Raw genomic sequence first — 23,763 nt, 5'->3', positions numbered from 1 at the left:
AGTCCTAGTGCAATAACCCTGATAATGACACATCCTACTGCAATAACCCTGATAATGACACAGTCCTACTGCAATAAATCTGATAATGGCACAGTCCTTCTGCAATAACCCTGATAATGGCACAGTCCTAGTGCAATAACCCTGATAATGACACAGTCCTACTGCAATAACCCTGATAATGACACAGTTCTACTGCAATAACCCTGATAATGACACAGTCCTAATGCAATAACCCTGATGATGACACTGTCCTAGTGCAATAACCCTGATAATGACACAGTCCTACTGCAATAACCCTGATAATGACACAGTCCTACTGCAATAACCATGATAATGACACAGTCCTACTGCAATAACTCTGATAATGGCACAGTCCTAATGCAATAACCCTGATAATGACACAGTTCTAGTGCAATAACCCTGATAATGACACAGTTCTACTGCAATAACCCTGATAATGACACAGTCCTACTGCAATAACCCTGATAATGACACAGTCCTACTGCAATAACCCTGATAATGACACAGTTCTACTGCAATAACCCTGATAATGACACAGTTCTACTGCAATAACCCTGATAATGACACAGTCCTAATGCAATAACCCTGATAATGACACAGTTCTACTGCAATAACCCTGATAATGACACAGTCCTACTGCAATAACCCTGATAGTGACACAGTCCTACGGCAATAACCCTGATGATGACGGTGCTCTGACAAAATGCAGAAGGACATATGGCAGACGGACATTTGGCCGACAGACAGAATTTCGGCCGAGGGCAGATACGTTCCAAAGTGCTCTGTTCTAATCAGAGCCTCAGGCGCCGCAACTGCCTCTGGGAACCTTACCATGGATCCCAGACCGCACGTCTTGTAATTCTCTGTCTGGGAATTTATCTATCTATCAAATCTATCTATTTATCTATCAAATCTCTCTATCTATCGTATCTATCAAATGTATCTATTGCATCTATTGATTTATCTATCTAATCTATGTATCTATCTATCAAATCTATCTCGTGGCCGGACTGTTATATGACAGCCACTTGTGTTTCGGCCAAATGTCCGTCGGCCAAATGTCCGTCGGCCAAATGTTCGTCGGCCAAATGTCCGTCTGCCAAATGTCCGTCGGCTAAAAGTCCGGCCACAGATGATGACACAGTCCTAGTGCAATAACCATGATGATGACACAGTCCTACTGCAATAACCCTGATAATGACACAGTCCTACTGCAATAACCTTGATAATGGCACATTCCTACTTCAATAACCCTGATAATGACACAGTCCTACTGCAATAACCCTGATAATGACACAGTCCTACTGCAATAACCCAGATGATGACACAGTCCTACTGCAATAACCCTGATAATGACACAGTCCTACTGCAATAACCCTGATAATGACACAGTCCTATATCAATAACCCTGATAATGACACAGTCCTACTGCAATAACCCTGATGATGACACAGTCCTAGTGCAATAACCCTGATAATGGCACAGTCCTACTGCAATAACCCTGATAATGACACAGTCCTACTGCAATAACCCTGATAATGACACAATCCTAGTGCAATAACCCTGATAATGACACAGTCCTAGTGCAATAACCCTGATAATGACACAGTCCTAGTGCAATAACCCTGATAATGACACAGTCCTCCTGCAATAACCCTGATAATGACACAGTCTTATATCAATAACCCTGATAATGAAACAGTTCTACTGCAATAACCCTGATAATGACACAGTCCTACTGCAATAACCCTGATAATGACACAGTCCAACTGCCATAACCCTGATGATGACACAGTCCTAGAGCAATAACCCTGATAATGACACAGTCCTACTGCAATAACCCTGATAATAGCACAGTCCTACTGCAATAACCCAAATAATGACACAGTCCTAGTGCACACAGTCCTCCTGCAATAACCCTGATAATGACACAGTCCTATATCAATAACCCTGATAATGACACAGTCCTAGTGCAATAACCCTGATAATGACACAGTTCTACTGCAATAACCCTGATAATGGCACAGTCCTAGTGCAATAACCCTGATGATGACACTGTCCTAGTGCAATAACCCTGATAATGACACATCCTACTGCAATAACCCTGATAATGACACATCCTACTGCAATAACCATGATAATGACACAGTCCTAGTGCAATAACCCTGATAATGACACAGTCCTAGTGCAATAACCCTGATAATGACACATCCTACTGCAATAACCCTGATAATGACACAGTCCTACTGCAATAACCCTGATAATGACACAGTCCTAGTGCAATAACCCTGATAATGACACAGTCATCCTGCAATAACCCTGATAATGACACAGTCCTAGTACAATAACCCTGATAATGGCACAGTCCTACTGCAATAACCCTGATGATGACACTGTCCTAGTGCAATAACCCTGATAATGACACAGTCCTAGTGCAATAACCCTGATGATGACACAGTCCTACTGCAATAACCCTGATGATGACACAGTCCTACTGCAATAACCCTGATAATGACACAGTCCTAGTGCAATAACCCTGATGATGACACTGTCCTACTGCAATAACCCTGATAATGACACAGTCCTACTGCAATAACCCTGATGATGACACAGTCCTACTGCAATAACCCTGATGATGACACAGTCCTCCTGCAATAACCCTGATAATGACACAGTCCTAGTGCAATAACCCTGATGATGACACTGTCCTACTGCAATAACCCTGATAATGACACAGTCCTAGTGCAATAACCCTGATAACGGCACAGTCCTACTGCAATAACCCTGATAATGACACATCCTACTGCAATAACCCTGATAATGACACAGTCCTACTGCAATAACCCTGATAATGACACAGTCCTAGTGCAATAACCCTGATAATGACACAGTCATCCTGCAATAACCCTGATAATGACACAGTCCTAGTACAATAACCCTGATAATGGCACAGTCCTACTGCAATAACCCTGATGATGACACTGTCCTAGTGCAATAACCCTGATAATGACACAGTCCTAGTGCAATAACCCTGATGATGACACAGTCCTACTGCAATAACCCTGATGATGACACAGTCCTACTGCAATAACCCTGATAATGACACAGTCCTAGTGCAATAACCCTGATGATGACACTGTCCTACTGCAATAACCCTGATAATGACACAGTCCTACTGCAATAACCCTGATGATGACACAGTCCTACTGCAATAACCCTGATGATGACACAGTCCTCCTGCAATAACCCTGATAATGACACAGTCCTAGTGCAATAACCCTGATGATGACACTGTCCTACTGCAATAACCCTGATAATGACACAGTCCTAGTGCAATAACCCTGATAACGGCACAGTCCTACTGCAATAACCCTGATAATGACACAGTCCTATTGCAATAACCCTGATAATGGCACAGTTCTAGTGCAATAACCCTGATGATGACACTGTCCTAGTGCAATAATCCTGATAACAACACAGTCCTACATCAATAACCCTGAAAATGACACAGTCCTAGTGCAATAACCCTGATAATGACACAGTCCTAGTGCAATAACCCTGATAATGACACAGTCCTGGTGCACTAACCCTGATAATGACACAGTCCTACTGCAATAACCCTGATAACAACACAGTCCTACTGCAATAACCCTGATAACAACACAATCCTAGTGCAATAGCTCTGATAATGACACAGTCCTACTGCAATAACCCTGATAATGACAGAGTCCTACTGCAATAACCCTGATAACAACACAGTCCTACTGCAATAACCCTGATAATGACACAGTCTTACTGCAATAACCCTGATAATGGCACAGTCCTACTGCAATAACCCTGATAATCACACAGTTCTACTGCAATAACCCTGATAATGACACAGTTCTACTGCATTAATCATGATAACAACACAATCCTACTGCAATAACCCTGATAACAGCACAGTCCTACATCAGTAACCCTGATAATGACACAGTCCTAGTGAAATAACCCTGATAATGGCACTGTCCTACTGCAATAACCCTGCTAACGACACAGTCCTACTGCAATAACCTAACCCTGATAACAACACAGCCCTACTGCAATAACCCTGAAAACAACACAGTCCTAGTGCAATAACCCTGATAATGACACAGTCCTAGTGCAATAACCCTGATAATGACACAGTCCTAGTGCACTAACCCTGATAATGACACAGTCCTACTGCAATAACCCTGATAACAACACAGTCCTACTGCAATAACCCTGATAACAACACAATCCTAGTGCAATAGCTCTGATAATGACACAGTCCTACTGCAATAACCCTGATAATGACAGAGTCCTACTGCAATAACCCTGATAATGACAGAGTCCTACTGCAATAACCCTGATAACAACACAGTCCTACTGCAATAACCCTGATAATGACACAGTCTTACTGCAATAACCCTGATAATGGCACAGTCCTACTGCAATAACCCTGATAATCACACAGTTCTACTGCAATAACCCTGATAATGACACAGTTCTACTGCATTAATCATGATAACAACACAATCCTACTGCAATAACCCTGATAACAGCACAGTCCTACATCAGTAACCCTGATAATGACACAGTCCTAGTGAAATAACCCTGATAATGGCACTGTCCTACTGCAATAACCCTGATAACAACACAGTCCTACTGCAATAACCCTGATAACGACACAGTCCTACTGCAATAACCCTGATAACAACACAATCCTACTGCAATAACCCTGCTAACGACACAGTCCTACTGCAATAACCTAACCCTGATAACAACACAGTCCTACTGCAATAACCCTGATAATGACACAGTTCTCTACCGCAATAACCCTGATAACGGCACTGTCCTACTTAAATAACCATGATAACACAGTCCTACTGCAATAACCCTGATAACGGCACAGTCCTACTGCGATAACCCTGATAACGACACAGTTCTACTGCGATAACCCTGATAATGACACAGTTCTACTGCGATAACCCTGATAACGGCACAGTTCTACTGAGATAACCCTGATAACGGCACAGTCCTACTGCAATAACCCTGATAATGACACAGTCCTACTGCAATAACCTTGATAATGGCACATTCCTACTTCAATAAACCTGATAATGACACAGTCCTACTGCAATAACCCTGATAATGACACAGTCCTACTGCAATAACCCAGATGATGACACAGTCCTACTGCAATAACCCTGATAATGACACAGTCCTACTGCAATAACCCTGATAATGACACAGTCCTATATCAATAACTCTGATAATCACACAGTCCTACTGCAATAACCCTGATGATGACACAGTCCTAGTGCAATAACCCTGATAATGGCACAGTCCTACTGCAATAACCCTGATGATGACACAGTCCTAGTGCAATAACCCTGATAATGACACAGTCCTACTGCAATAACCCTGATAATGACACAGTCCTAGTGCAATAACCCTGATAATGGCACAGTCCTACTGCAATAACCCTGATAATGACACAGTCCTACTGCAATAACCCTGATAATGGCACAGTCCTACTGCAATAACCCTGATAATGACACAGTTCTACTGCAATAACCCTAATAATGGCACAGTCATACTGCAATAACCCTGATAGCAACACAATCCTACTGCAATAACCCTGATGATGACACTGTCCTAGTGCAATAATCCTGTTAACAACACAGTCCTACATCAATAACCCTGAAAATGACACAGTCCTAGTGCAATAACCCTGATAATGACACAGTCCTAGTGCAATAACCCTGATGATGACACAGTCCTAGTGCAATAACCCTGATAATGACACAGTCCTAGTGCACTAACCCTGATAATGACACAGTCCTACTGCAATAACCTTGATAACGACACAGTACTACTGCAATAACCCTGATAACAACACAGTCCTACTGCAATAACCCTGATAATGACACAGTCCTACTGCAATAACCCTGATAATGGCACAGTCCTACTGCAATAACCCTGATAATCACACAGTTCTACTGCAATAACCCTGATAATGACACAGTCCTAGTGCAATAACCCTGATAATGACACAGTTCTACTGCATTAATCCTGATAACAACACAATCCTACTGCAATAACCCTGATAACAGCACAGTCCTACATCAGTAACCCTGATAATGACACAGTCCTAGTGCAATAACCCTGGTAATGGCACTGTCCTACTGCAATAACCCTGATAACAACACTGTCCTACTGCAATAACCCTGATAACGACACAGTCCTACTGCAATAACCCTGATAACGACACAATCCTACTGCAATAACCCTGCTAACGACACAGTCCTACTGCAATAACCTAACCCTGATAACAACACAGCCCTACTGCAATAACCCTGAAAACAACACAGTCCTACTGCAATAACCCTGATAATGACACAGTTCTCTACCGCAATACCCCTGATAACGGCACTGTCCTACTTAATTAACCATGATAACACAGTCCTACTGCAATAACCCTGATAACGGCACAGTCCTACTGCGATAACCCTGATAATGACACAGTCCTACTGCAATAACCCTGATAACGACACAGTTCTACTGTGATAACCCTGATAACGACACAGTTCTACTGCGATAACCCTGATAACGACACAGTTCTACCGCGATAACCCTGATAATGACACAGTTCTACTGCGATAACCCTGATAACGGCACAGTTCTACTGAGATAACACTGATAACGGCACAGTCCTACTGCAATAACCCTGATAATGACACAGTCCTACTGCAATAATCCTGATAATGACACAGTCCTACTGCAATAACCCAGATGATGACACAGTCCTTCTGCAATAACCCTGATAATGACACAGTCCTAGTGCAATAACCCTGATAATGACACAGTCCTAGTGCAATAACCCTAATAATGGCACAGTCATACTGCAATAACCCTGATAATGGCACAGTCCTACTGCAATAACCCTGATAATGACACAGTTCTACTGCAATAACCCTAATAATGGCACAGTCATACTGCAATATCCCTGATAACGGCACAGTCCTACTGCAATAACCCTGATAGCAACACAATCCTACTGCAATAACCCTGATGATGACACTGTCCTAGTGCAATAATCCGGTTAACAACACAGTCCTACATCAATAAACCTGAAAATGACACAGTCCTAGTGCAATAACCCTGATAATGACACAGTCCTAGTGCAATAACCCTGATAATGACACAGTCCTAGTGCACTAACCCTGATAATGACACAGTCCTACTGCAATAACCTTGATAACAACACAGTCCTACTGCAATAACCCTGATAACAACACAATCCTAGTGCAATAGCTCGGATAATGACACAGTCCTACTGCAATAACCCTGATAACGACACAGTCCTAGTGCACTAACCCTGATAATGACACAGTCCTACTGCAATAACCCTGATAACGACACAGTTCTACTGCGATAACCCTGATAACGACACAGTCCTACTGCAATAACCCTGATAACGGCACAGTCCTACTGCAATAACCCTGATAACGGCACAGTCCTACTGCAATAACCCTGATAACGGCACAGTCCTACTGCAATAACTCTGATAACGACACAGTCCTACTGCAATAACCCTGATAACGGCACAGTCCTACTGCAATAACTCTGATAACGACACAGTCCTACTGCAATAACCCTGATAACGGCACAGTCCTACTGCAATAACCCTAATAATGGCACAGTCATACTGCAATATCCCTGATAACGGCACAGTCCTACTGCAATAACCCTGATAGCAACACAATCCTACTGCAATAACCCTGATGATGACACTGTCCTAGTGCAATAATCCGGTTAACAACACAGTCCTACATCAATAAACCTGAAAATGACACAGTCCTAGTGCAATAACCCTGATAATGACACAGTCCTAGTGCACTAACCCTGATAATGACACAGTCCTACTGCAATAACCTTGATAACAACACAGTCCTACTGCAATAACCCTGACAACAACACAATCCTAGTGCAATAGCTCGGATAATGACACAGTCCTACTGCAATAACCCTGATAACGACACAGTCCTAGTGCACTAACCCTGATAATGACACAGTCCTAGTGCACTAACCCTGATAATGACACAGTCCTACTGCAATAACCCTGATAATGACACAGTTCTACTGCAATAACCCTGATAATGACACAGTCCTACTGCAATAACCCTGATAATGACACAGTCCTAGTGCAATAACCCTGATAATGACACAGTCCTACTGCAATAACCCTGATAATGACACAGTCCTACTTCAATAACCCTGATAATGACACAGTTCTACTGCAATAACCCTAATAATGGCACAGTCATACTGCAATATCCCTGATAACGGCACAGTCCTACTGCAATAACCCTGATAGCAACACAATCCTACTGCAATAACCCTGATGATGACACTGTCCTAGTGCAATAATCCTGTTAACAACACAGTCCTACATCAATAACCCTGAAAATGACACAGTCCTAGTGCAATAACCCTGATAATGACACAGTCCTAGTGCACTAACCCTGATAATGACACAGTCCTACTGCAATAACCTTGATAACAACACAGTCCTGCTGCAATAACCCTGATAACAACACAATCCTAGTGCAATAGCTTGGATAATGACACAGTCCTACTGCAATAACCCTGATAATGACACAGTCTTACTGCAATAACCCTGATAATGGCACAGTCCTACTGCAATAACCCTGATAATCACACAGTTCTACTGCAATAACCCTGATAATGACACAGTTCTACTGCATTAATCCTGATAACAACACAATCCTACTGCAATAACCCTGATAACAGCACAGTCCTACATCAGTAACCCTGATAATGACACAGTCCTAGTGCAATAACCCTGATAATGGCACAGTCCTACTGCAATAACCCTGATAACAACACAGTCCTACTGCAATAACCCTGATAACGACACAGTCCTACTGCAATAACCTAACCCTGATAACAACACAGTCCTACTGCAATAACCTAACCCTGATAACAACACAGCCCTACTGCAATAACCCTGAAAACAACACAGTCCTACTGCAATAACCCTGATAATGACACAGTTCTCTACCGCAATAACCCTGATAACGGCACTGTCCTACTTAATTAACCATGATAACACAGTCCTACTGCAATAACCCTGATAACGGCACAGTCCTACTGCGATAACCCTGATAATGACACAGTCCTACTGCAATAACCCTGATAACGACACAGTTCTACTGCGATAACCCTGATAACGACACAGTCCTACTGCAATAACCCTGATAACGGCACAGTCCTACTGCAATAACCCTGATAACGGCACAGTCCTACTGCAATAACCCTGATAACGGCACAGTCCTACTGCAATAACTCTGATAACGACACAGTCCTACTGCAATAACCCTGATAACGGCACAGTCCTACTGCAATAACTCTGATAACGACACAGTCCTACTGCAATAACCCTGATAACGGCACAGTCCTACTGCAATAACTCTGATAACGACACAGTCCTACTGCAATAACCCTGATAACGGCACAGTTCTACTGCAATTACTCTGATAACGACACAGTCCTACTGCAATAACCCTGATAACGGCACAGTTCTACTGCAATAACTCTGATAACGACACAGTCCTACTACAATAACCCTGATAACGGCACAGTTCTACTGCAATAACTCTGATAACGACACAGTTCTACATCAATAACTCTGATAATGACACAGTTCTACTGCAATAACCCTGATAACGACACAGTTCTACTTCAATAACCCTGATAACGACACAGTTCTACTTCAATAACCCTGATAATGACACAGTTCTACTTCAATAACCCTGATAATGACACAGTTCTACTGCAATAACCCTGATAATGACACAGTTCTACTTCAATAACCCTGATAACGGCACAGTTCTACTGCAATAACTCTGATAACGACACAGTTCTACATCAATAACTCTGATAATGACACAGTTCTACTGCAATAACCCTGATAACGACACAGTTCTACTTCAATAACCCTGATAATGACACAGTCCTAGTGCAATAACCCTGATAATGACACAGTCCTAGTGCAATAACCCTGATAATGACTTGGGGCACTATGGTGTTTTTGGAACTCAAAATTAAAGCCATCTAGTAGATAGGTGTTTGTAGTGTCTGCTATATAGAGAGGAATCACATCTTTCATGAGAGGAGCACTGTGTGTCATTTGATGCCTCCTATTTCCATATTGGTGCCTCCTGATCCTGTGGGTTTTTTGGTTGGTGATGGGGGTGATAAACAAGATGAAACAACAAAAAATATAAAACAACAAAAAATATTGGTGCACATCCAACCACTTAAGTCCACTCTTTCATGGCATATTTGTATATGCTTCTGTCTACCAAATATACTTACATAGCTTCTAATAAGATTGGGATAAACATCTCGCAATAATATGAGCTTATATTTGTGCTACAAAAACAAATATAATTCTATCTGCTAAATATACTTACATAGTTGAAATAAAATTGGGATTAACATCTCGCAATAATATTGACTTATATTTATGCTGCAAAAAAATTTTTTTTGCTTTAAAAAATGCCTTTAAATGAAATGGGATCTTAGTCACACAATATGATCATATTCTGCTAAGCCAGTCACCACTTACAAGGTGTCCCATAAAGACTGGTCCTAACACTAACCAGTTTCCACACTGCAGCAAGTCATGTCTACACAGTGTGAAGCTTTCTAGCTTATTAAGTATATTTATCTGGAACACACCTGGGCTGGGTGACGTGCATTAACCAAAGGGGAGGGATTTGGTCAGCTCCCTATTTAAGAGATACAACAAAGGTTTTTTTTTGGTTAAGCACACCACAAAAGGACTGTTTAATCTTAACACACATATTGTGGGAGTGCTACCAAAGTGACCAAAACAATTATAAAACAACCAAAAATATTGGTGCACATCCAACCACGTAAGTCCACTCTTTCATGGCATATTTGTATATGCTTCTGTCTGCCAAATATACTTACATAGCTTCTAATAAGATTGGGATAAACATCTCACAATAATATGAGCTTATATTTGTGCTGCAAAAACAAATATACTTCTATATGCTAATCTCTTAAATAGGGAGCTGACCAAATCCCTCCCCTTTGGTTAATGCACACCACCCAGCCCAGGTGTGTTCCAGATAAATATACTTAACCTCTTAAGGACATATGACGGAATTTTTCCGTCATAAAACAATTGAGCAAACTGAAAGCTGTGTCCTTAAAGGGTTAATAAGCTAGAAAGCTTCACACTGTGTAGACATGACTTGCTGCAGTGTGGAAACTGGTTAGTGTTAGGACCAGTCTTTATGGGACACCTTGTAAGTGGTGACTGGCTTAGCAGAATATGATCATATTGTGTGACTAAGATCCCATTTCATTTAAAGGCATTTTTTACAGCAAAAAAAATTTTTTTCGCAGCATAAATATGTCAATATTATTGCGAGATGTTAATCCAAATTTTATTTGAACTATGTAAGTATATTTAGCAGATAGAAGTATATTTGTTTTTTGCAGCACAAATATAAGCTCATATTATTGCGAGATGTTTATCCCAATCTTATAACAAGCTATGTAAGTATATGTGGCAGACAGAAGCATATACAAATATGCCATGAAAGAGTGGACTTAAGTGGTTGGATGTGCACCAATATTTTTTGTTGTTTTGTAATTGTTTTGGTCACTTTGGTAGCACTCCCACAATATGTGTGTTAAGATTAAACAGTCCTTTTGTGGTGTGCATAACCAAAAAAAACCTTTGTGATAAACAAGATGGCCAAATACTGCAGCACTACTCCAGGCCGCTTCTGAGGTCTCTGGACCAGAAGTACAACCAGCTTTAGCTGCAACTCATCCCAAAAACCTTGGAGTGCTTACCAAACAGCAGACTAAGCCGGAAATACCAACAAGCAGAAAGAAAAGCTTACTGAGGGTGCCAATCTGAAGTTGTGTACCCCCTAGAGGCGCTAAAGCATAGACTCATGTCTCATGTCAAGCCCTTGATTAGTTGCATCAGGTGTGCTTGGGACAACACCGGTTTTGCATATTTGTGCTGTTGTGAGGGATTCTATTCAGGGGGTTAAATCATTTTGAGATTTCAGAATTCATTAAAAGATGCATTTTCAGCTGACTTAAGGGAAACCACTTGAAGCATTTGTTGTGTTGAGCTATTTCAATTGCTTTTGTTTGATTTGTTCATTGCAAACAGCTGAATGTTTGTAAAATTTGACAATAAAACTGATGGGGTTGAATAATTTTGATTACAACTGTATATATATAGGAATATCTATTTATAAATACATAGAGCATATTCTGCTATGTGTAGAAGATTGTAATGTAAATACACTGTATAATACTTTATTAAATATGATATTGCATAAATATGTTATTACAAAGCACTTATATATATTTATATATACACAATGAATCAGAGAGGAAAAGTGATTTAAATTGAAATCACTAAAAAGACTGGGAATACAGCACTCTTTTAAGTCTAAAAAAACTTTAATAACACTTTCATTTATATAACAGTTTAAAGTTTGCATCACACTGCAACGGGCGCGACTCATCGAGAAGATAGCACCCAAATACACTGGATAGAAAAACCTTGGTTAAAATAGCATAATGAAATAGATAACCTAGTTAGGACCGGTCCATGTGTACATAACAGGCTCCTTAGAAAAGTTACAATGTAGAAACCTTCATAAATTACCAACTATATTGATGAAATGATTCAGGAACACAAATGAAAAGACACAGATGCTGAGTGTTTTGTATAAGTAACTATATTGAGTGTCAGACTTAAAAAAGTTTTAGTACAAACTGAGACAATCAAAATCACTCAAGCTGTGCATAATCAGATTTCGTACAGAATAAATAAGTGTACATTTATAAAGGGTATACAGCCTATAGCATAGCATAGACATAGACAATGTCATAAACATACACATATATGTGAGTTGTAACAAAGAAAATAATTGTAAAGAGCGGAACAGGAACACAATTAAATATTACAAGCCAATAGCATGTTAACCTACTACTGGCTGTTTCTTGGTGGAAAGTACTCCATAAGTGTTGCACACAATTTTCCACAGAGTTTAAATACTGTCCCTTTAAAGGGACACTGAACCCATTTTTTCTTCTTTTGTGATTCAAATACAGCATGCAATTTTATGCAACTTTCTAATTTACTCCTATTATCAATTTTTCTTCATTCTCTTGCTATCTTTATTTGAAAAAGAAGGCATCTAAGCTTTTTTATTAGTTCAGAACTCTGGACAGCACTTTTGTATTGGTGGATGAATTTATCCACGAATCAGCAAGAACAACCCAGGTTGTTCACCAAAAATGGGCCGGCATCTAAACTTACATTCTTGCATTTCAAATAAAGATACCAAGAGAATTAAGAAAATTTGATAATAGGAGTAAATTAGAAAGTTTTTTAAAATGTCATGCTCTATCTGAATCACAAAAGAAAAAAACTGGGTTCAGTGTCCCTTTAAGTAGTGGAGACGATATAGTGTAGGTTTGCATGCAATCAAATCATTATTAGTTGGAGTTATGAACCATTGGAGAAAAATGGCACTATAAGCGAAGATGTTAGTATTGCGGCAGTCAAAAGGGCCAAAGCAAAAGCAGATAGAAATTGCAGGATTGTATTCCTTTGATTTTTAAAAATACTCCTCTGTCAACTGCACATTTCTTATGGAAGGCAAGATTGTAGGAGCAGGTAGCAAAATACACTGTACGTGTGAAAAAAGCAAGGCAGAAGCGACGGTGCAGGAGGATACCTTATAAGTGTGCTCGTACCCCTCTGTCTACTGCACCTGTAACCAAATTACCAAGCTTACGAGTCGCTCCAAAATAATTCCATCAGAAGTCTGCTACATTAGAAAACCATACAGACCGCTATATGTGCCAAGGACTTTCGTTAGTATCCTCCAAAGAGAAATGTTCCTTACAACAGCTTGTGCTGGAGTTGTAGTACGCTTGAATCCTCTGCCATTCAGACAAACAAGTCAGCGTGTCAGCGTGTTAGGTCACATGAGCCAGTCGACCAATACCAACGTACGTTTCACCCCTTCGTCACTAGCCTGATGAAACAGCCACTGGTGGCTGAGAAATGCGTTGCTAGTTGATTTTAACAATTTTAATAAAGTAAGTTGATTACTTTTAACACTTGCTGCCTTCACCTGAATTCTTTTGGGACCATTATTGTGTTCCCTTACTCTACCTGGAGTTTTGCAGTATCCTGACTGCCCTTGAATAAGTCTGTTGGGTGACTGAATTTATCCCAGCCTGCTCTATTAGCATCAAAGGAGATGCTACAACAAATGTGAGTGCATACTATAAAATCTATTTGCATTTATTCTGAGATAAACAGTACGAAGCCATATAGACAACGTTTCGGTTAAACAACCTTAGTCATGTCTAATTTCACAACAATTAAAATTGGCCTTATAAAGGCCCTTAGCCACACCCATATTACTATCTCCAATTAACCCCTTAATTTCATCACATGTATGTTACACCTTGATTAAATTATAGCACCAACTAGTGGTTGCCTAATATTTATTTATAAACAAATCCAGATTCCTATCCAAAGGATGCACAGAGGGCTCCATCTAGTGGAATTCTACAGTATATATTTATATTCAAGGATACAATTACTTAAAGACAAACATTCCAATCCATCTCCCTATTAAGCCCACCTGGGGACATAGTTCCCATTTCGTGTATCCAATAAAGTTCCCTATACAACAGAGTTTTGGCCCTATTACGACCCCTTCTTGGAATTTTTACCTGCTCTAACACTTGAAATCTAAGTTGATTCACTTGATGGCCTGCCCTAATAAAGTGGTTTGAGACTGGTGCCTCCATGTCCCCTGTTCTTATGTTGCTTTTATGCTAGTTTATACGTTTACGGACCCTACGTGTGGTCTCGCCAACGTACCCCATCCCATATGGGCATTTAATTAGATAGACAGCAAAGTTGGTATTGCATGTGTAGTGTCCCTTTAACTTATATTGTTTGCCCGTACGTGGATGAGTACAAGTCTGGCCTTTAATAATACTATTGCAATTCTGGCAACCTAGACAAGGAAAACATCCCAAATTCTTTTCTCCAATGTAACCCTGAGCCATGACTTTTTTAGGGCCCACATCTGCCCTCACCAGTGTATCCCTCAAATTTTTACTCCTCCTGTATGCTGCCATAGGAGGATTTTTAAATTGACTTATTTCAGGATTAGTGATCCCCAGCACATGCCAATGCCTACGTAGAATTCTTTGTACATGTCCACTCCAAGGGGAGTACCCATTTACAAAAATCATTCTTGGTGTTTTTTCAATTTTAACCCTCTCTTCCAATAAAGCAGCCCTAGGGATCTCTAAAGTAGCCTGTATCTCCCTCTCTATGAGGTCAGTAGGATAACCCCTCTGTATGAATTGTTCGCCCATTTCAGAGAGTCTTTGTCTGATCTTGTTCTCATCAGAGACAATCCGTCTCACCCTCAATAATTGACTCTTGGGCAAACCTTTCATAAGAGTAGGTGGATGTGCACTGGAGAAATGCAACAAATTATTACAATCCATCTCTTTTTTGTATAGATCTACAGCCAACACATTATCCTGTTTGTATACCGTAGTATCCAAAAAGTCTATCTTCTCTTCATTAATATTCAATTTGAATTTTATATGCTGTGTGGCAATATTTAGATCCTTTACAAAAATTTTCAGGGTCCTAATGTCGCCCAACCATACGCCAAAAAATATCATCTATATAACGCCACCAGGTGGCGCCATATAGAAGAAAAAGTGGATGATTATATATAAAATATTCCTCATATGCATTCATGAAAATATTGGCATATGTTGGAGCGACATTGGAACCCATAGCAGTACCCTGTAACTGCAGATAGTATTGGTCCTGAAACAAAAATTAGTTGCATCTTAATACTATAGATAAAAGTTGTAGAATAAATTCCCCCTGCTTCTTACTTGTATTAGTACTTTGTCTCAGGCACCTGCCTACAGCACCTAAGCCTGCCTCATGGGTAATAGACGTATACAAACTAGTAACGTCCAGGCTATATAGGATACCTTTATTTCCCTCAAGTGTCAAACCTTGCACCTTGTTGATAAAATCCCCTGTATCCTTAATATATGAGGTGGAATTAACAAAGGGTCTTAGTACCCTATCTAAATAAATAGATACTTTAGATAGAACAGAGCCAGCCCCAGCCACAATTGGCCGTCCTGGTGGTCTCTCCCTATCTTTGTGTACCTTAGGGAGCGTGTAAAATACTGGTACAATATCTTCAGTTTCTAAAAGGAATTTAACAACCTTGTTATCAATTAAACCATGTCTATGCGCTTGCTTCACACATGCTTCAATCTCCTTTTTAACCTTTAGAGTAGGGTTACTTGATAACAGTTGGTAAACCTCCCTCTCAGCAAGTTGATTTTCAATCTCTGTGACATAATAATCTTTTTCTAAAATTACAAGGGCTCCTCCCTTGTCGGCCTCCTTGAAAATAAGTTGTTTATTTCCCTGCAAGTCATGGCTCAGGGTTACATTGGAGAAAAGAATTTGGGATGTTTTCCTTGTCTAGGTTGCCAGAATTGCAATAGTATTATTAAAGGCCCGACTTGTACTCACCCACGTACGGGCAAATAATATAAGTTAAAGAGACACTACACATGCAATACCAACTTTGCTGTCTATCTAATTAAATGCCCATGTGGGATGGGGTACGTTGGCGAGACCACACGTAGGGTCCGCAAATGTATAAACTAGCATAAAAGCAACATAAGAACAGGGGACATGGAGGCACCAGTCTCAAACCACTTTATTAAGGAAGGCCATCAAGTGAATCAACTTAGATTTCAAGTGTTAGAGCAGGTAAAAATTCCAAGAAGGGGTGGTAATAGGGCCAAAACTCTGTTGTATAGGGAACTTTATTGGATACACGAATTGGGAACTATGTCCCCAGGTGGGCTTAATAGGGAGATGGATTGGAATGTTTGTCTTTAAGTAATTGTATCCTTGAATATAAATATATACTGTAGAATTCCACTAGATGGAGCCCTCTGTGCATTCTTTGGATAGGAATCTGGATTTGTTTATAAATAAATATGAGGCAACCACTAGTTGGGGCTATAATTTAATTAAGGTGTAACATACATGTGATGAAATTAAGGGGTTAATTGGAGGTAGTAATATGGGTGTTGTGACAGACCCCTCTGTCAACCTCCCTACGGATTATAGATTCAGGCATTATGTTAAGTCACCCTGTGCCCATTATAGGTACAGGGTGCAAAACTAACAGTTACTCAAAACTGAATTGCGGATCCCACCGCTGCCACCAATTGTAGCGGAGAGGCCGTAGGATCCGCAATATCTTTTAGTTAGGCAGAAACATCCTCATCTTAAAAATGTTGTCTGTGACAGACCCCTCTGTCAACCTCCCTACGGATTATGGATTCAGGCATTATGTTAAGTCACCCTGTGCCCATTATAGGTACAGGGTGCAAATCTAACAGTACTGGAGGGGTTCACTTCAGTTTTGAGTAACTGTTAGTTTTGAGTAACTGTATTGTCTTAGACAGTTGTTGTGAGCAGTTGTTGTTGCACAAGTTTTAAGCAGTGGCTAGAAGCAAAATAAATGGCTGATTTAGACTTAAACTTGAACTGAATTATTTAGACAACATTTTTAAGATGAGGATGTTTCTGCCTAACTAAAAGATATTGCGGATCCTACAGCCTCTCCGCTACAGGTGTGGCTAAGGGCCTTTATAAGGCCAATTTTAATTGTTGTGAAATTAGACATGACTAAGGTTGTTTAACCGAAACGTTGTCTTTTTTAATGTTTTATGATGGCTTAAATAAAGTTTATGAACTTTTATATGGTGGTGCTGCTATCATTTTCTTTTTGGAATATTTGTTGGAGACTTGGGTGCTAGTCTGGGACAGCCTGCACACCTGCATATTTGCTTGATCACCCTGGTGCTGGAACATTTCAAGTTTAGGCCATATAGGCACCCTGTGTCTCTTATTTCCATCACAGATTATCTACCACTCTCAGGAGGTCGGTCTTCTGGGTGACTGTTATAGATCCCAGACTGCTTCAATTGCACCACCTGAGGTGCTACTTTACATGTGAGTGCATCTAACACACACTACTTTTATTTCTTTGGATCAAACAATATTGGGCCATGTGGCGCATCTGTCTTTTCTTGTTTTTTTAGACTGCTGTTCTTGGATCCAAGCCTGGTCCATTACAGATTGCTGCCTTCATTGACTACATTGTCTTCAAAGAGACTTTTCACATATTCACTGTATATTTATATACTAACAATTTTGGGCATTATTTATTGTATCATTATACTGCTATAATTGTTTCACTCACTGTTACTATTTTATATTAGCTTTGACTCAGTATTTCTAACTGAATCAAGCTTATATATCATTATACATATACACTATACCAGCTTATTGTGACACCTAAGGTGCACAGACCCAGATTCATTTGTCAACTTCTAATATATTTTATAAGATTTTAAATTATACAATTACTGTTGTAGTAAGGGCGCCCCATATAATATATATTTTTTATTATTTCTTCTTCTTTTGTATTGCTCAAATGGGATATCTCGGTACCAGATTTTGAATTGGCTGTATGTCTTGCTCCCCTCCAGTCAATCCGTTTTTTGGTCTTGCTCCCAGTTGTTCCATAGTATGCTCATGTGACCATAATGGTGCTGAAGTGGAACCTGGTGTATCAGGGGAGATCTTCGAATCATTCATAGATGTTTTGCTATCAAAACTTGAAAATTTAACTTTTTTAGAACTGTTACTTTTGTTTGTATTATATTTTCTCTTGTTGCTTCCAGTTTTATTTCTATTGTCTCTTCTTACCATGCTCTAGCTGTAAACAATCGATTCAGATCTCTCTCATACCTTTTGTATTTCTTTCATAGGTGTGTAAAGTGAAGCGCTGACCTTTACCTAAAAACTAGCCACTCTTAATTAACTATCTCCTTCCTAGATAGTTTTTAACAAATTGTTATAACAAAAGATTTTTGTAGAGGGCGCTTAATGCGTTTCAGGTATTTACTCTAACAAAATAAATATGTTCAAAAACCGTATCCTTATGTCCTGAATAAACAATCTTTTGATTGGATATCAAATAATAAAGCAACTAAGATACCTTTCTCAGTGGTATTAATTCCAGTATCTTTATCGATGATTTTGTACTCAAAATGATCTTCGCAGCTGTGTATTTCCAAAAAATATTCCTTGCAGGATATTACCTATTGAAGTTAGAGGTTTTTAAATCTCACCTTTAGAACTGCAATCCTCCGCAGTTAATGTCTGAGGTGGATCTTACCTCCGATATGTTTGGCGTTTTTTTCAGAGCCTCTGGTAGTTTCCCGGAGCACTCCCTCTGTTACTGGCTGGTGTGACGTCACTTGCAGGGCTTTCTTAAGATCTTGAGAAAGCCCTGAAGGGGGTGAAACGCGTGGATTCTTAACAAGGAACTTGGCTAACTGTGTCAGTGAGCACCTTGAAAAGATTTATAACATCGAGAAATCAGATACAGTCAAAAGGTGAACGGAGGTCGTATCTCTGCGTACATTGTACTAAAGTGCAGAGGTTTGAAGCACCCAGTGAGAGAGAGCTGTAAAATTCAAAAGAAAGGAGCCAAAATACTTGCGCAAGTACCCGACGAAAACCGTGAGTGATGTCACACCAGCCGGTAACAGAGGGAGTGAAGCTCCAGAAACATATCGGAGGTAAGATCCACCTCAGACATTAACTGCGGAGGATTGCAGTTCTAAAGGTGAGATTTAAAAACCTCTAACTTCAATAGGTAATATCCTGCAAGGAATATCTTTTGGAAATACTGCGAAGATCATTTTGAGTACAAAATCATCGATAAAGATACTGGAATTAATTCCACGCTATAATCAAAAGCCCAGAGAGACTTGATAAAAGGGTCCCCAAAATCTGGAAACAAACTTTTTATCACCCACTTGTAACTTTTAAAAACAACCTTTTTTTCATCTGATATTTTTTTTATATATTTTACATAAATTCGTTTGCCACAATATGAAAGGGATATATTAGGGTAAGAAATGTATCAATTATATTAACAAATCTAAATTTGTATATATGCCTTTTATTTTCGTATGATCTAGGAATGATATATTTGTATGTATCTAAGATAGATTTAGTTCATTTGTATTAATAGAAAACATTTTATATTCATCAAATTTGCATTTGGAGTTTTATAAGGATATAAATAGGTTAATCAGAACTTGGTTATAAACGGGTTAAGTCACAGGATGTGTTTTATTCATCAATCACATTTTTTTTCCATTGTATTTTTTCTTATGAATTTAATAATTACCATGTCACTTGTATGTTATGAATAGAAGTTCACACTATTTAAAATAAAAAAGGGGGTTATATATTGCAAATACTTTTTCACAATAACAACTATTATAGAAACACCTTAGACCTCCAAGGTGCACTAAATCACACATAATACCACTGAGAAAGGTATCTTAGTTGCTTTATTATTTGATATCCAATCAAAAGATTGTTTATTCAGGACATAAGGATACGGTTTTTGAACATATTTATTTTGTTAGAGTAAATACCTGAAACGCATTGTATTTGTTGTCAGATAATTCATTACTTATTTTCGCCAAGGATTCTTTTAACTGTATTTGATAAGCTGAAAATTTCATATCTTAATTATACATTTCAAGAGACTCTTTTATTTGTTCCATTTCAAGTACAATCTTTTCTCTCTATTCTTTCTTAAAGGGACAGTATACACTCATTTTCATATATAACTGCATGTAATAGACACTACTATACAGAATAACATGCACAGATACTGATATATATATACAGTATACACTAATTGTCATATAACTGTATGTAATAGACACTACTATACAGAATATGTACAGATACTGATATAAATATACAGTATACACTAATTGTCATATAACTGCATGTAATAGACACTACTATACAGAATATGTACAGATACTGATATAAATATACAGTATACACTAATTACATATAACTGCATGTAATAGACACTACTATACAGAATATGTACAGATACTGATATAAATATACAGTATACACTAATTGTCATATAACTGTATGTAATAGACACTACTATACAGAATATGTACAGATACTGATATAAATATACAGTATACACTAATTGTCATATAACTGCATGTAATAGACACTACTATACAGAATATGTACAGATACTGATATAAATATACAGTATACATTAATTGTCATATAACTGCATGTAATAGACACTACTATACAGAATATGTACAGATACTGATATAAATATACAGTATACACTAATTGTCATATAACTGCATGTAATAGACACTACTATACAGAATATGTACAGATACTGATATAAATATACAGTATACACTAATTGTCATATAACTGCATGTAATAGACACTACTATACAGAATATGTACAGCTACTGATATAAATATACAGTATATACTAATTACATATAACTGCATGTAATAGACACTACTATACAGAATATGTACAGATACTGATATAAATATACAGTATACACTAATTGTCATATAACTGCATGTAATAGACACTACTATACAGAATATGTACAGCTACTGATATAAATATACAGTATATACTAATTACATATAACTGCATGTAATAGACACTACTATACAGAATATGTACAGATACTGATATAAATATACAGTATACACTAATTGTCATATAACTGCATGTAATAGACACTACTATACAGAATATGTACAGATACTGATATAAATATACAGTATACACTAATTACATATAACTGCATGTAATAGACACTACTATACAGAATATGTACAGATACTGATATAAATATACACTATACAATAACTGTCATATAACTGCATGTAATAGACACTACTATACAGACTATGTACTGATACTGATATAAATATACAGTATACACTAATTGTCATATAACTGTATGTAATAGACACTACTATACAGAATATGTACTGATACTGATATAAATATACAGTATACACTAATTGTCATATAACTGCATGTAATAGACACTACTATACAGATTATGTACATATACTGATATAAATATACAGTATACACTAATTGTCATATAACTGCATGTAATAGACACTACTATACAGAATATGTACAGATACTGATATAAATATACAGTATGCACTAATTACATATAACTGTATGTAATAGACACTACTATACAGAATATGTACAGATACTGATATAAATATACAGTATACATTAATTGTCATATAACTGCATGTAACAGACACTACTATACAGAATATGTACAGATACTGATATAAATATACAGTATATACTAATTGTCATATAACTGCATGTAATAGACACTACTATACAGAATATGTACAGATACTGATATAAATATACAATATACACTAATTGTCATATAACTGCATGTAATAGACACTACTATACAGAATATGTACAGATACTGATATAAATATACAGTATACACTAATTGTCATATAACTGCATGTAATAGACACTACTATACAGAATATGTACAGATACTGATATAAATATACAGTATACACTAATTGTCATATAACTGCATGTAATAGACACTACTATACAGAATATGTACAGATACTGATATAAATATACAGTATACACTAATTACATATAACTGCATGTAATAGACACTACTATACATAATATGTACAGATACTGATATAAATATACAGTATACACTAATTGTCATATAACTGCATGTAATAGACACTACTATACAGAATATGTACAGATACTGATATAAATATACAGTATACACTAATTGTCATATAACTGCATGTAATAGACACTACTATACAGAATATGTACAGATACTGATATAAATATACAGTATACACTAATTGTCATATAACTGCATGTAACAGACACTACTATACAGAATATGTACAGATACTGATATAAATATACAGTATACACTAATTGTCATATAACTGCATGTAATAGACACTACTATACAGAATATGTACAGATATTGATATAAATATACAGTATATACTAATTACATATAACTGCATGTATCAGACACTACTATACAGAATATGTACAGATATTGATATAAATATACAGTATATACTAATTACATATAACTGCATGTAATAGACACTACTATACAGAATATGTACAGCTACTGATATAAATATACAGTATACACTAATTGTCATATAACTGCATGTAATAGACACTACTATACAGAATATGTACAGATACTGATATAAATATACAGTATACACTAATTGTAATATAACTGCATGTAATAGACACTACTATACAGAATGTGTACAGATACAGATATAAATATACAGTATACACTAATTGTCATATAACTGCATGTAATAGACACTACTATACAGAATATGTACAGATACTGATATAAATATACAGTATACACTAATTGTCATATAACTGCATGTAATAGACACTACTATACAGAATATGTACAGATACTGATATAATATACAGTATACACTAATTGTCATATAACTGCATGTAATAGACACTACTATACAGTATATGTACAGATACTGATATAAATATACAGTATACACTAATT

Source organism: Bombina bombina, chromosome 10 (assembly GCF_027579735.1).
Source record: "Bombina bombina isolate aBomBom1 chromosome 10, aBomBom1.pri, whole genome shotgun sequence".
In the NCBI taxonomy this organism is placed as follows: Eukaryota; Metazoa; Chordata; class Amphibia; order Anura; family Bombinatoridae; genus Bombina; species Bombina bombina.
This window is presented reverse-complemented; position numbering follows the sequence as displayed.